Source organism: Canis lupus, chromosome 11 (assembly GCF_048164855.1).
Source record: "Canis lupus baileyi chromosome 11, mCanLup2.hap1, whole genome shotgun sequence".
NCBI lineage: Eukaryota > Metazoa > Chordata > Mammalia > Carnivora > Canidae > Canis > Canis lupus.
In genome coordinates this window covers 32,504,837-32,519,489 of record NC_132848.1, presented here as the reverse complement: position 1 = coordinate 32,519,489, position 14,653 = coordinate 32,504,837, and the positions used below count along the sequence as shown (strand labels likewise).

The 14,653-nt window shown below is 41.8% G+C and overlaps 1 long non-coding RNA gene across 2 annotated transcripts; it reads right to left on the bottom strand.

Moving 5' to 3' along the window:
- Positions 1-6,776: 6,776 nt before the first annotated feature.
- Positions 6,777-11,736, bottom strand: LOC140642935 (uncharacterized). Of its 2 annotated transcripts, none has more exons than XR_012039300.1 (4): positions 11,618-11,736; positions 10,874-10,988; positions 8,379-8,595; positions 6,777-7,323 (listed from the first exon to the last, which is right to left on the bottom strand). It is a non-coding gene; the product is annotated as an uncharacterized lncRNA (long non-coding RNA). The 2 variants fall into 2 exon arrangements; XR_012039301.1 differs by lacking the exon at positions 10,874-10,988 and adding an exon at positions 10,029-10,123 and having other exon boundaries at positions 11,618-11,662.
- Positions 11,737-14,653: the final 2,917 nt, after the last annotated feature.

Below are 14,653 nucleotides of genomic sequence, written 5' to 3'. Positions count from 1 at the left end.
TTACTACATCACTGGTTTACTGTGAAGAGATACAATTTAGGAACAGCCAGGTGGAAGAGATACATAAGACAAGGTGTGGGGAAAGGACTCAGAGCTTCCATGTTCTCTGATCATACCACTTTCCCCCACATCTCCACTTCTTTACCAAATCTGAAGCTCTCCCAACACGGACCTTTTGGGTTTTAGTGAAGGCTTCATTATAACATGGGAGAGCTTGGTTCTTATCTCACCGAGTTGAAGAATGAATCTTGCCAACACAGGAAAGTGAGGAAAGGGATAAAAGTTTATTAAGTAAAGATACAGAAAAAGCTCTCAGAAGTGAGATGGTCCCAACAGGGTTGCCACTGAGGGCTTTTTGGCTGGCCTTTTATTGGGAACCTAACCAGGGAGCCCAAGGCCTTGAGATTTCTTTGTGCTGTCTCAAGTGATTGACATATGGCTGTTTGGGGGTCTGGTGAATCTCTGTGATTGTCTGGTAATCACCAAAGGGGGATACTCCGTAACACTTTGGATCTAGGGAGCCTGATCTATTTATTTTTTTCCATTTTTACTGTCTTATCTCTGTTTCCTTGGGATGGGTAGAAGCCTGACTCTGGACCATTTGGAGTCTTTGGGATTTATGGGAGCCCCCAGATTTATGGGAGCCTGACTCTGGGCTTTTCCTTTATCTTTCCCTGCCTAGCCCCATCTGCCCCTAACTCATTCCTACATCAATTACATCGTCATGATTGGTTAAATGATTGGCCTTTGGCTGTAGATTCAATCGGCAGCTCCTATGCCCTCCCTGGAAGTTGGGAGCCCTGGGGGGGAGGATAGGAGATCCCTCTGAAAGTTACAACCCTCTAACCACATGGTTGGTTCTCTTGGCAACCAGCCTCATCCTTAGGTTAGGCCCAAAAGTCATGTCATTAACATAACAAAAGACACTTTTTTATCTCACTCATTTCTAAGGAAATTCCAAGAGTTTTAGGAGCTCTGTGCCAGAAACTGGAAAAAGACCATATTTCTTTTTATAAATCACAATATCATATTGTCTGACCTCACTAAATTTGTAGTGGAACTGATTCTTCTAGCCTGGGGGTCTTATGGAAAGTTTGGAGTGTCCATTGTCCATGGAAAGTTTTTGGTCACTGGCCATAAAGGCTTGTCCAGCAGGAAATCGCCTGAGGCAGCATTTCCAAGCCTGCTCCCTTATCACCCCGGCCCAGAACACCAGCTTTTTGTTAAATATTTATTTATAAAACACTCCTAGGCTACTCTGTGTATCTTTCTCCCAAAAGGAATCTCAGGAGGTTGGATTATTCTTTGATTCTCTAAAGCAAAGTAGCCATTCTGCAAACGTCTCAAAGCTGGTGGTGCAGGAATTTCAAGGCATGCAGAGCCTACTGCTAGAGTCATTCTCCCTTCATCCTTGCAGGCAAAGCGGCAACTGTGGGGGCAGATCCGAATTAGTCTACATCTACCGTTGAGGCATGGTCCTCTTGCCAGAAATTGATTTAGGGGTATGACTTAAAGCAGTTCTGGCCAATGAGATATGAGGGATATGCTGAAGGTTTGGGATGGGGGCTTCTTACTGACAAAAAGAGGAAGAAGTGATCCCTTTCCTTCCTTGGAACATTGCTGTGTTTGCATGTAAGGCTCAGAATGGCAGCAGCACATCCTAAGGCCACAATCTCACCATGGACAAAGCTAGCACCACGGTATAGTTGAAAATTAGAAGAAATATGGATCCTTAATGTCAGTGAACCTTGAATTAATTCAGAAGCCACCTTGTCTCAGAATCCTTGCACTTGAAATTTTTAAATGTCCTCATTGTTTAGATTGGTTAGTCAATGTTATCTGTTACTTGAAGCTGAATGTATCCCAACACATGTCTCTCAAGAGCCTTTCACTCATGCCCCCCCCCCCTTCTAGCAAAACTGAGTTGTAATGATCAATTTAATAGTTTTTCAAATTCTACTATGTATAAGAGTGTTTCTGTTTAGGGGCACCTGGATGGCTCAGTTGGTTAAGCGTCTGGCTTTGGCTCAGCTCAGGTCATGACTCAGGTCATGACCTCAGGGTCTTGAGATGGAGCCCTGCCTGGGGCTCCCTCCTTAGGGGGGAATCTGCTTTTCCCTCCCCCTCTGTTCCCTACCCCTGCTAGTGAGCTCTCTTTCTCTCTCTCAAATAAATAAATAAAATCTTTAAAAAAATATTTCTGTTTATTAGCTTTCTGTAAACACCTGTCTAGCATTCAAAATTACTTGTGATAATGTGAACACCCATCACTGAAGTCTTAACTAGAGAAGCAGGGGGATTAAGTTCTGGGGGACAAAATACTAACAACAAATGTCTGCTATGTTCCAAGTACTGTTCTAGGTGCTTTATATCTTGTGTTTGAGAAGTTTTGCTGTTAAAAGAGAGAGAACTAGAGCAGTAGCTTGAGAGTCAAGGGAGGATTTTATCAATACTATTCATAAGATTTTTCCCAACACTAGCCCAACATCCACAAAATGTTAAAACTGCTGATCCTCAGCCCTTGGAGCATCTACTCCAAGCACAATTGTGTTTTAAGGGCCCACATTGTGAGCATTGTAGTTGCCAAAATCCACTGCAGACAATCAGTGGTACCTGAGTACAAATAGACAATGGAGGGTAAATCTTCTTTGGTGAAGTTTCACTAAGATGATAATCATTCTGCTCCAGGACAGTGGAGTCTAAATCATCCTGAACTTAAACTCCATTGAGAAAAATTTCCCGACAAGCAGTTAATTTTGTCCTTATCCATTTGCTGTATCTGGGGGAGGGGGACTGGCCTGCACTTCACATCTCTTCTCTAAAAGTCAGCAATTCAGAAAGGTTTGCCTTCTTGAAAATTTGGAAATGTGTATCGGTCCTTGCTATCTACAACTCATGTCCCAACAGTCACTCTTCAGCATTGTCCCCTCCTGCCTTCCAGTAAAGCTTCTGATGCTATTACTTCATAGAAAATATCTCTTGCTAAGGTCACCATTGGTCTCCATCTTGCTGGATCCAATTCTTAGTTCATATGACCTCTTAACAGCAGAGATGGGGTCTACTGTACTTACCAAAGAATTCTGACACATAGTAGGTACTCAATAAATGACTGTAAATAAGTGAACGAATATGCATTCTGTGTCACATGATGTCTTGGGGGCAGTCAGGTCTAGAATTCAGAGTCCAGAGTTCTTGCTACTAAAACATACTTTGATAGAGCTTTACATAGTGAGACTGGGGTATATCATGTTTACATTTTTTTTAAAGATTTTATATTTATTTGACAGAGAAAGACAAAGAGCACACAAGCAGGGGCGGGGAAGCAGGAGAAGGAGAAGCAGGCTCCCCGCTGAGCAGGGAGCCCAACGTGGGGCTCATTCCCGGGGTCCCCGGAGTCATGACCTGAGCTGAAGGCAGATGTTTAACCGACTGAGCCACCCAGGCGCCCCTATCATGTTTACATTTCCTAAAGAAGTAACTGAAAGCCACTTTTGCTTCTTTGCTTTTATAAACAGCTAAGTCCAGGAGCACTCTAGGAGTCACTTTTCCTTTTCAAACATTCTTCCCCTAAAATTCCATTCCCCAGCAAGCAGGTGCACTATGGAATGTTTTCAGAAAAGCTCTCTCACAGGCAACAGTCTTGTTTTGAGTTTCACACCCGACCCCAATTCTTCCAATAGTGCTCTGAAAGAACAATTAAGCCCTGAATTTTTTACAAGGGGATGGGGGAAAAATCTGTTTTAAAAGCTCCATTACCAATCACACGAACTGCCAACTAATTATTACAATGTACCAAATAGCCAAAAGCAGCAAGGATTTTTTGTAGAGCTGGCTTCAACAGCCAAGAACTGGGCCAAAAGACCCAGCTGGGAGGCCCTGCTGCTCTAACCAAAGGTAAGCCACAATGTCCACGTACCTTCCAAATTCACCACTTCGGCAGCAAATCAGGTTTTTGCTATTGTTGTTGTTGTTGTGTTGCACAAAACCTCATGAAATCTCAGATAGAAACAAAGGCAATAGACTTCACAGCTTCTTTTGAAGGGAATGGCTTGATGCCATTGCCAGTCTTTATGGGAAAGATAAATGTTAGCTTATTTTAGAGAACAACTATGCTTGACTATCAATTCTTTTTATGGAAGCACCATTCTAGGGACCAGTGGCCAAAATGAATTGGAAAAAGTAGTCACCCCGAGAATCCAGAGGCAAAGTACCTGGAGATGGCTTCTGAGTGTCAGTGAAGGTCATAGTTTGAAAAGAGGGATGAACAGTAGGCCTTAGAGATGAACCATGGCCATCCACAGGAAAAAGAGTGATGGGGTTGGAAACCTGGGGGATTGAGATTGAATGCACCTGGAGGGTAGGGCGAGGCAGAACCAGGTGACACTGGGTGTAGAAGGTCCAGATTGATGAATCAGGGAGATGGGCCTTTGCAGGACTGAATACAAATGGCCACTTGCTCCTACAAATGCTTTTTCTTCACATTTTAGCACACTAATTAGATGCATTGATAAGATGCATCCAACCCAACGTTGCTCACTCACCTTTCCAGGTTTCCCTTCACTACAGAACCAAAGGAAAAGGACAATCTAATGGCTGCTCAGTTATATGTCCTGGATGCCTTTGGAATTAAACCAAAAATTTGCCTGATACCCACAAATGACATGTTGCCTGTTGGGGGTTACCTTCTCTCTGAATGACAAATAAATATACCCTCAAAAACATTTTCGCCAATTCTCCCAATTTTCTGTATTCTGCCAACACTATGACAGCTTTCTAGCAGCTAGACATGGACGTAGCAAAGTCTGAAATTTAGGGTAACAAAGTAGGACATCTCAAAATCAGGCATTTCTGAATTAATAACCTATTTTGGGTGATGGTTTTTTTATGGTGACATCTCTAAGCTAATATCATACTTTTTATATTAAAGCAGTCTTTGGGGAAAGCTGAACATGCACATTTTGTACAGACTAATACAACCCTTAGCCTTGAAGTTCCCAAGGAACAGGGAAAACACAAGAAACCCCATGATGATGATGGAGCACGAATTTAGGGAGAGTTCAGGGTGCTATATGTGGGGGTGTGGCTAGATGTTCCTGGTTATTTCATAAGACCAAAGAAGGTGAGAGGTGGCTCAGAGAGCTAAATTAATTTCATTTGAGCCAGGGGGTAGGGTGGGAATGGAGCATCTCCTGATGCTGAAGGAAGGACTGGTCCTAATATCCAAGTTCTCTACCCACAGTGACCAGTACTCAGATTTTTCAACAAATGGGTGGTGTGTAGCTTCAGTAATTTTTGTTTTTTAAAAGATTTTTAAATTTTATTTATTTATTTATTTATTTATTTATTTATTTATTTATTTAGAAGGCACAGAGAGAGGGAGAATCTCAAGCAGCCTCTATACTGAGTATAACATGGGGCTCAATCCCATGACCCTAAGATCACAACCTGAGCCCAAATCAAAAGTCAGATGCTTAACTGACTGAGCTACCCAGGCACCCCTAACTATGGCCTAACACATGTCCAAGCAGGCTGTTGCTTTCTAGGAGGTCCATGGCTGGTAGTTAATGCCCTGGCACAAAGTGGGGCTCAAGAGTAGAGTTGTTTGTTCTTCAAAGACAAGGGTTTAATTCATCTCAGCATCCCCAGGGAATGTTTGTGAACAGACAAATAGATGAATGGCAAGGGACATGGTGCATAACAGGCTATGCTCCAGTCATAGGTTGGAAGTGCAATAGCTGGCATATTATTGGAATAGAAGCTGGTTACAGGGACAAAGGGTGGCTGTTGTATTCAATATCAGGATGCTCCATGGGGACTATAGCTTAAGAATAGGACTAGAACCCAGATAGTCAACAGAAGAAACTCAGATTCAGATGTACAGCAAAATGGCTTGATGCCAAGTCTCTGACTACAGCTCCCAGAGGGCTTCTGAGACATAGGTTGCAGGTGTACCTCAAGAGGCTGCAGCCATGGGCAAGAAGGCAGGGTCCCTAAGGCTGGGGTGACCCTCACCAGGGATGAAGGGCAAGCTTCTGGTTGGTGCTGGGATATATCCCCTGGACCTCCCATGATCCAGCAACTGAAGAAGTAATTCCTGGCACAGCAGGTCGGGATCTGTTCTGGGGGGAAGGGAAGGCTGTGCCACACAGGTTATTCTAGGTTTTGAATCTCATCCTTGGGTGTATTCATCCCCAAGGTAAAGCCAACCACAGGATCAGCAGTGGATTGAGGGTGTGTGAGAGATATTTTTTAAAAGTTTTATGGGTGGGGATGCCTGGGTGACTCAGTGGTTGAGCATCTGCATTCAGCTCGGGGCTTGATCTTAGGGTCATGGCATCGAGTCCCATATCAGGCTCCCAGCAGGGAGCCTGCTTCTCCCTCTGCCTGTGTCTCTGCCTCTTTCTCTCTCTTTCATGAAAAAATAAATAAAATCTTTAAAAAAAATTTTATGGGTGTTTGGTAAATTGAGACCAGCTACCCAGTCTTTATTCTCCCGACACTCTGAATCTCCAGAACTGTCCAACAGAGAGCATCTCTGTGGACTCAGAGTCATTGGAAAAACTTCATGTACTGACCACCACAGGCCCTTTGTTTCTTAGAGCTAGCTTCTTGTCACCTTAGAACTCAAAGGAAACAGATTTGTATCTTGGACCAACCAGAATGTGTTGGAACTAATTTCCAGAATTAATCCTGGAAAGCATTTCCTGTATGGAGTAACAAAACAAACAGGGTAGGAACTCCATTTGCTTTTATTTTTGTTTTTATTTTCCCTTCTTCTGGTTATAGGCTCACTTCTCACCGTATCCTGCTCATTTACCTTTGCAGTTGGACACATGGCTCTATCGAGGTCAATGAGATCTTCTCTCAAAGGAATGCGTGGTGCTAGAATGAATCTGATTCAGTCTCCCTGGGAAGTACTGTGTCTCTGTTCCTGAAATGCTCTGAGTTGCCCTGCTTCCTGTCCAATTGTTCAGTTCTCTCTGATTTGCTGAGTGACCTCATTGTCCTTCTACTAAAGGTCCCTTCCTTATTTCTGTTACTCACATTCTGAGAATCCTAATACACCCAAGATAGTAAGGAAAATATTTTGCAAGAGAAAGACGCAAGTATACAATCATTAAAAACCACATGGACAGTTATTTTACACCGGTGTAGACGAGTCAGTAGTTTTGTTAGTTGGATTTGAACTTCAGAGATTATGGAAATAAGTATTTCTGCATCCCAAATACTGTCGGCTGAACATTCCTTAAATGTAGTTATACTTAAAATTAGCTTGACTTCTATGCTGTGTTGCCATTGTCTTTTTGTCACTTTGGCAGAAACCTTAGGAAAAAAGAACGAAATTGGGGTATTATTGAAGGGCTGAACGTTGATAGACAGAGTCACAATGAGCCAGCCCATGTCTGACATCTTTTCAGGGAGCTCTAGTTGTATAGTAATTCATTCCCTGCAGAACAATTTACTTCAAGCTTTTCTCTTATCCTCAGAAGAATTTGCAGGTGACGAACACCTTCTGAGCTAACTCTAGGGGCTTAAATCAGAAAAATAAAAAATAAAATCCTAGGAATAGCAGCAGGAAAAATTAGCAAGGACGGCTAACTCAAGTTTACAAAACAGTGAATGGAGAAACCAGCAGTTTTAAGATGCCGATCATTTATTTTGACAGGTGTAGTTTATCTCTGCTCATTTATAATAATTATACATTGTGGAGACTCATTATCCTGCCCCCCTGTCTCAGTGCTGAGAGCAGTTAAAAGTAAATTTGGCGCGTCTGTGGGGGGAGTGAGATAATGGGTGTTAATGACCAAATGGGAAATCTATACTTGAGCCACTTACTGTGAGGGTGGCACACGGATCCTTGAAAGGGTGCTGTCAGGCTTTGAAATAACAGTTCTAAAACTCTTGATTTTTTTTCTCCCATTAATGCGTGTTCCTATTGCTTATTACCCTCTTCTCTCCTAAGAAGACAATCTTTTGGACTCAGAGTTCAGAATGGTAATGATTTTTGGACAAGATCAATATAGATGTTTTGGAAGATCCTGGGATGTTTATTATTTTGGGTGGGGAATTTGAGGATTTATTTGGGGATAACTTTGGTTAATCTCATGGATCCTGGAGTCAGGGAGGTTTCCAGGTTCTGCTAACTACTAAATGTGTTACTGCAACTTAGTTTTGCTGTCAGTAACATGAGGATGATGATAGTAGGCACCCCAAAGTTTTATTAGCAGGATTTAATTAGTTATTATAAGTAAAAGTGCTTAGGGCAGGGCTTGTCACATACTAAATACTATGTATGTATCTCTTCCTCTTCTCCTTCTCCTCCTCCCCCACCTCCCCCTTCTCCTTCTTTATAAAAGGGAAGTACTAACAGTACCTACCTCGTAGACTATGCTGTGGGGATTAAATCATATGGCTCTCTCAATAAAAATTAGTTATTTCTAGTACCCATTCTGAGTTTATAATATTAAAATTTTGAAAAAAATAAGATTTTGAGCTCAGGATTGCCTTAGAACTGAAACTTCACATTATGACATACAACATGTCGTCCAGTTTTGCTCAGCGAGCATATTCTGAGTGTCCAGTCTTGGCCAAGTCCTGGGAATGAAAAGATCGATTAGACTAGAACCCTCACCCCTGGAAAGTGAAGGGAAACATAAAGCAAACATATTGAAAATATTATGCATTGCCTTTTTGAGGAAGACTTGCTCGAAAGGCTGTTCTCTGAGACTCCTTGGAACCACTCAAATATCTGCATCTCTCTTCACCTTTCACCTGAATCCTTCATCCTATAAATGAGGTCAATGCCTTCCCACTTCATACAGATGAAGAGTACTCTGTTTTCTCTTGGACATATGCTCTGGGGGTTTGCTTTCAAGTTCATTGATTCGGGACTGCCATTTGCCCATAAGGTGCCTTTGTTCAAATTAGTCAATGGTGCTCCTTGTTCTGGGCATCCTGGTGCCAAACTTGCTCAACTCTTGAGTGGCAGCCTGGGCTCTCCACTTTCTAACTTCCTCTGTTGACATCTCAACTTTGGATAGCTCTACAAACTGAGTACCCTAACACTCCCAAGCCTTTCTGGCCTATCTTTTGAAACGTCAGTGCTTAAGAACCACCTCTGCTCTAGGGAAGCTTTTTAAAAACATAAATTTTACCTTTTAAAAAAATTTTTTTAAGAGCCAGAGCAAGAAGTGAGTTGTTAGGGAAAGGTGTGGCAAAGAGGCTACATATGGAGACTGTGGCATGTAACTTATGTGGCCACTAGCTTCCTCCACCTGTGCTTATGGGATAGGGTCACTTTGCACTCGTGCCCAAATTACAGTGACTCTGAAATTCTCCAGCCCATATCTTCTCATGCAGGAATGTAGGCCATTGGGATAAACCCTCTTCTGCTCCAGCTCCCATCAGTCTGCTCTACCACACTGCAATCTGCTGGGAGGTTCCCTACAGTTGTCACTGCTCCACATGCCCCTTGTGAGGATACCAAGGCTCATGCAGGGCAGGGCCACTCAGTCCTTTCCAAACTGCCAGGACTTGGGTGTCAGCTTCTGTGCAGAGGTGGGAGAGACATGTCATGATGTAACCCACCAGAGTAAGGAGGCCACCAGAAATCTCTGGGCGCTTGGCAAGACCATTACGATCTATTTCTCATAACGAACTATTGACTAAGCTAAACTCTAAAGGGACCCCATAATGAAAATTAATAGCTCACCTTCTCCAAGACCTCAGCACTGATCCCATTATGCGTTCCATGCCTTGTTACCTCAGTACCCATAACACTCCCAAGCCTTTCTGGCCAGTCCCTTGGACACACCCCACATTGTCCTCCACATCACGAACTTGACCCAATTTCCCATTCATTTCCTGGTCCCTTTCACTCTTACCTCCTGTGTTCCAAAAAAAGAAAAAAGAAAACATCTATACCTGTCACCCCCTTTTTTGTGTGTCCCCCTCTTCTCATTGCTAAAACTCCCCTGAGAACACCACCTTCTGGGTGGTGGCCCTCTAGTGTTGGTTGTAATTCTCACCTGCAAGGATTACCAGGCTAGAGGACAAGAAATATGTCCTTGGGGCTTCTCATTGTCTCTTTCAGACCCACTGTCCCTCCATTCTGAAGTTACAGCTGTGAACCAAAGCAGATATGATCCTTACCTTGGCAACAAACAATAAATACCTATGAAACATGTTGACTGGCCATAAATATGATAGAAAAATAAAGTGCAGGAATGGGGGAGAAGCAGTGATGCTAGGACTTAGTTCACTGCCCATCACATACACTCTCTCCTATGTGGCTATCCGAGGGACAATGTGCAAAGTCTTCAAGGACAACATCTAGCTAAAAGGTCCATCCATCTGACATCCAGACCTCTATCCTGCACTCCCATACTCTTCTCACTTTATTCCTCCACCAAATTCCAAGCATCTTGTCACATGAAGTTCCCCCTGACGTTGTCATTGGCAATAGCTGAACCATCTTCCAATTCTTGATTAAGCATCTTACTCTTTGACCACCAGTTTCTGCTTTTTCAGCTTGTTTATGTGAGTAGTGCCCCCACCCCCTCTCCACAAACAGACTTTTCTCACCTCATTAAGACCTCCACTGACCCTAACACCATTTTACTTTTATCTCTTCTCTTTTAACTCAGCCTAGATAACATGGTCCACCTCTGCAATCAGTAGCTTCTATGAGTCTCCACTGCCCAACCAGCACAGTAGACCCCAACATAGCTTTCCTCTGCCTCTTAGCCCAAGTAGCAGAACCTGGATGCACATCTCTGCTGATGGACCTCACTTCAAATTATGATCAGTCACAGGTAGACTTTGGCACTGCCTGGCTGTTCAGTGGGACTGCACTGATCCCTTACTCTCTTACCTGTAGGGCTACTGTGTCATCATATCTCATCCCTCCCCACACTTCCAGTTCTGCTCCAGCCTCATCACTCAGCAGATGCCTCCATCTCTTCTTTCATTGCCATTAATGATGGAATCTGGAGGAAGAGAGCTGCATCTACCCGACCTACCCATCAATCTTCATCGCTTTCCCTTTTCCTGCCTTCCCTCTGTGGAGAATTGGTCCTGTTCCTGGGTCAGGCCAGTCCCTGGGGTTGTGATTGGACCTCATTCTGTCCTATTAGTGACAAACTGCTGCTTTTTCAATGATCCCATCTATTTCTTGTACCAACAGCTTCTTCCTTTGTATGACGCATTCCCATCAGCTTATAAGCATGTGGGAAATACTTGTGATGTTTAAGCAAAACTAAACAAGCCATCCTTGGGCTTCATTTCCCATCTCAGGCCTAAGTAATTTCTTTGCTCTTCTTTGAAGTGAGACTTAAAAAAACTTTGTCTATACATGCTGTCTCCAAGCCCCTCAACCCAGCCAGTATAAATCTCTGTCTTTCAACCTTCTTCATTTAGGTTCTCCCCTCCACTCACTGTAGTGAGACTGTTCTTTTCTATGTTACCAAAGACTTCCTGAAAGTCCATGGTCAATTTTTTATCTTTATCTCACTTAGCCTCTTAGGAGCCCTGGACACAGTGGACCTTTCTTTTCTCCCACAAAGCCCTTTCTTTTCTTGGCTTCTGAGCCACCCCACTCCTCCTGTTTTTCTCTTACCCACTGGCTGCTCCTTCTCCACTTCCATTGTGGGCCTTTCCTCCTCTTCCTGATTCTACATGTGTTGGAATCCCCCAGCACACAGTTCTGTTTATTCTCATTTCCTCTGTGAACTCACCTTGCTGCATAGAATTAAGTGTCATCTACATTCTTGAGGCTTCCAGTTTTGTTTCTCTACTCTTACCTCTTCCCTGAGTTCCGGAACTGTATGTCCAGTTATTTATTTTGGATTCATTGAAAGAGGTGAATGTCTACATGGCAATAGCAGGCCTCTTGATTCTATCTCCCAATCCTCTTCTGTCCCATCAGTAAGTGGCACCGCCACGCACCCAGCTTGAATCCTGACTTTCCGTAGTCCGGATTCAATCCAATAACAAACCCCAGACAGGTCACTTCTCACCACCTCATCCATTACCATTCTAATCCAGGGTGCCAGTGTCCCTGGTAGTCTGGTAAAACAGTTCCGACTGACACCCCACCCACTCTTGACACCTGCATCGAATTCTCCACAACGGCTGGAAGGATCTTTAAAAGCCATAAATCAATTCATGGTGCTTTCTTGCTAAAAACCTTCTAATGGTTCCCCAGGGGACTCAGAATAAAATTCCAAACTCTTTACAATGGGTTCAAGGGCTGATATAAATAATCCCTGGTTATCTCTTCAAATCCATCTTCTACCACTTGATGCCTGGGATGATAGTTCCTCAAACCTTTTGCTCAGTTTGCTTTTCCACTTTCTTTGTCTTTATTCAAAAGTGATCTCTTCAGATAGGCCTTCCTTGCCCACTGTTTGAAACAGTCTTCCTGTTACTCTTAGTCTCTCTAAATTGTTTATTTTTTATTAAATTTTAAAATCTTAATTCAAGTATTGTTAATATAGTGCATTATGTTAGTTCCAGGCATACAATATAGTGATTCAACCATTTTGTACATTCGTTACTCACAGCAAGTGTATTCCTGAATCCCCATCACCTACTTTACCCATCTCCCCCCTCCCCACTTCTCCTCTGGTAACCATCAGTTTGTTCTACGTAGTTAAGAGTCTGTTTCTTGGTTTGTCTTTTTCTCTATCTTTTTTTGGTTCTGTTTCCTTTGTTCATTTGTTTCGTTTAATTCCACATGATGAATAGATATAGAAGAGGTAGTATATATAAACAATAGAAAAGTTTTCAGCCATAAAAAAGAATGAAATCTTGCCATTTGCAACAACATGAGTGGAGCTAGAAAATATTATGCTAAGTGAAATAAGTCAGAGAAGACAAATACCATATGATTTCACTCATATGTGGAGTATAACTTGTTAATTTTTACAGCATTTATACTAAAACTTTTTAATTAAATCTGTATATAATTCATAACATTACATATTATGTATGTTATAATTATATCTTATCTATGTCATATATAATATTCATAATATTATATTTATATGTTAATAATATTAACAGAATAAATAAGAAAAGCCACATGGTGCAAAACCACATCTGACGAAAGTCAATACCTAGTCATGATAAAATCTGCAAACCAAGAATAAAAGGGAACTTCTTCAGTATGTTAAAGGACATCTATAAAGAATTTATAAACAGTATCATAATTAATAGTGAAATATTGAATTCTTTCACCCAAGAGTAAGAATAAGGCAAGGATGTCCACTGTCACCACACTTTTTAATAGTGCACAAGACATCTTAGCTTTTGTCATAAGACAAGATAAAGAAAAGGCATAAGGATCAGAAAGGAAAAAGTAAAACTGTCTCTACTTGCAGATGTCTTGGTTATTTACATAGAAAAGTCTAAGCAATCTACAAAACAATGACTAGAAATAATAAGTGAATTTAATGAGGTTGCATGATACAAGGTTAATATAAAAAATCAACTGTGTTGTATATGTTGGCAGTAAACAATTAGAAAATGAAATGTAAAAATTCTATTTTTACTAGCTGCAAAAACCACAAAATACTTAGAACTAAATATGACAAAATCAAGATCTGTACACGAGAAATTACAAAACATTGCTGAGAGAAATAAAAATAGCTAAATAGAAACATATACCATGTTCAAGGGTTAGAAGACTAAAATATACATATTTTTGTTTATATGTATATTGCCTGCTCCTCCAACTAGAATGTAAGCTTTATGAGATCAGGAGTTCTTTACTATTTCATTCCTTGATGTATCTTCAGTGTCTATCAACAGTGTGGGGCACATAGTAGTTGCTTATTAAATATTTGTTGAATGAATGAAAATACGAGGCTCTAAAGCAGTTTTGATTTTGCTCAGTCTCACATAGTTTCTCACGAAAACAATCCTGTCTTATTCCTCTAGCCATAACGACCAAAACTGGCTCCCATGACCTGCCAGATGGAGAATATCCACTTTGTAATCTCAATCCCCTCTTGTGTCTCCAGCCTCCAGCAAGAATTCTGATCTCTACCACTCATCTCTGAACAGAAGCTCCTGGAGGAAATGGAATGCACCACCTCTCTCTCTGCCAGCCAAAACACCTCATCAGAGCAGACACCGTCTGCCAGGTGCAGAGAGGAATAGACTCAGGTCTTGCAGCAGCGTTGGGTAGGGCTGGACAGTTATCCTAAAACAGTGAGGAGCCAAAATACCTGGCCATGAAGAGGGAAGTTAAATTCTGTAATGCTTCCCAAGGGGAGGGTACAGATTAGAGCTGAGGGACAAAACCAAGGGAAAAGTCAGAAACTGGATAGACTGTTGGAAAAAAGAACACAGGACTCCCGGGGAGCAGAATATTGCTTATTCGATTGAAAACTCCAAAGGATGTGAATTCAGATACGGTTTTAAAACCCAGTTGTATGCCTGGATTCTGCTTTCTCTGAGGCTTTCTTTCTCGATTTAATAGGATTTTTAATACCTGACATGCCTACCTTGTAGGATCATTGTGATTATCAAGTAAGTACCATGGAAAGATTTTTGTTATTTATTAGTCAAGACTTACATTATCAAAGTTCAGAAGAGTTCTCAGGTTTAATTTTTCATGGTTCATTATTTAATTTGAAGTGAATTCCCA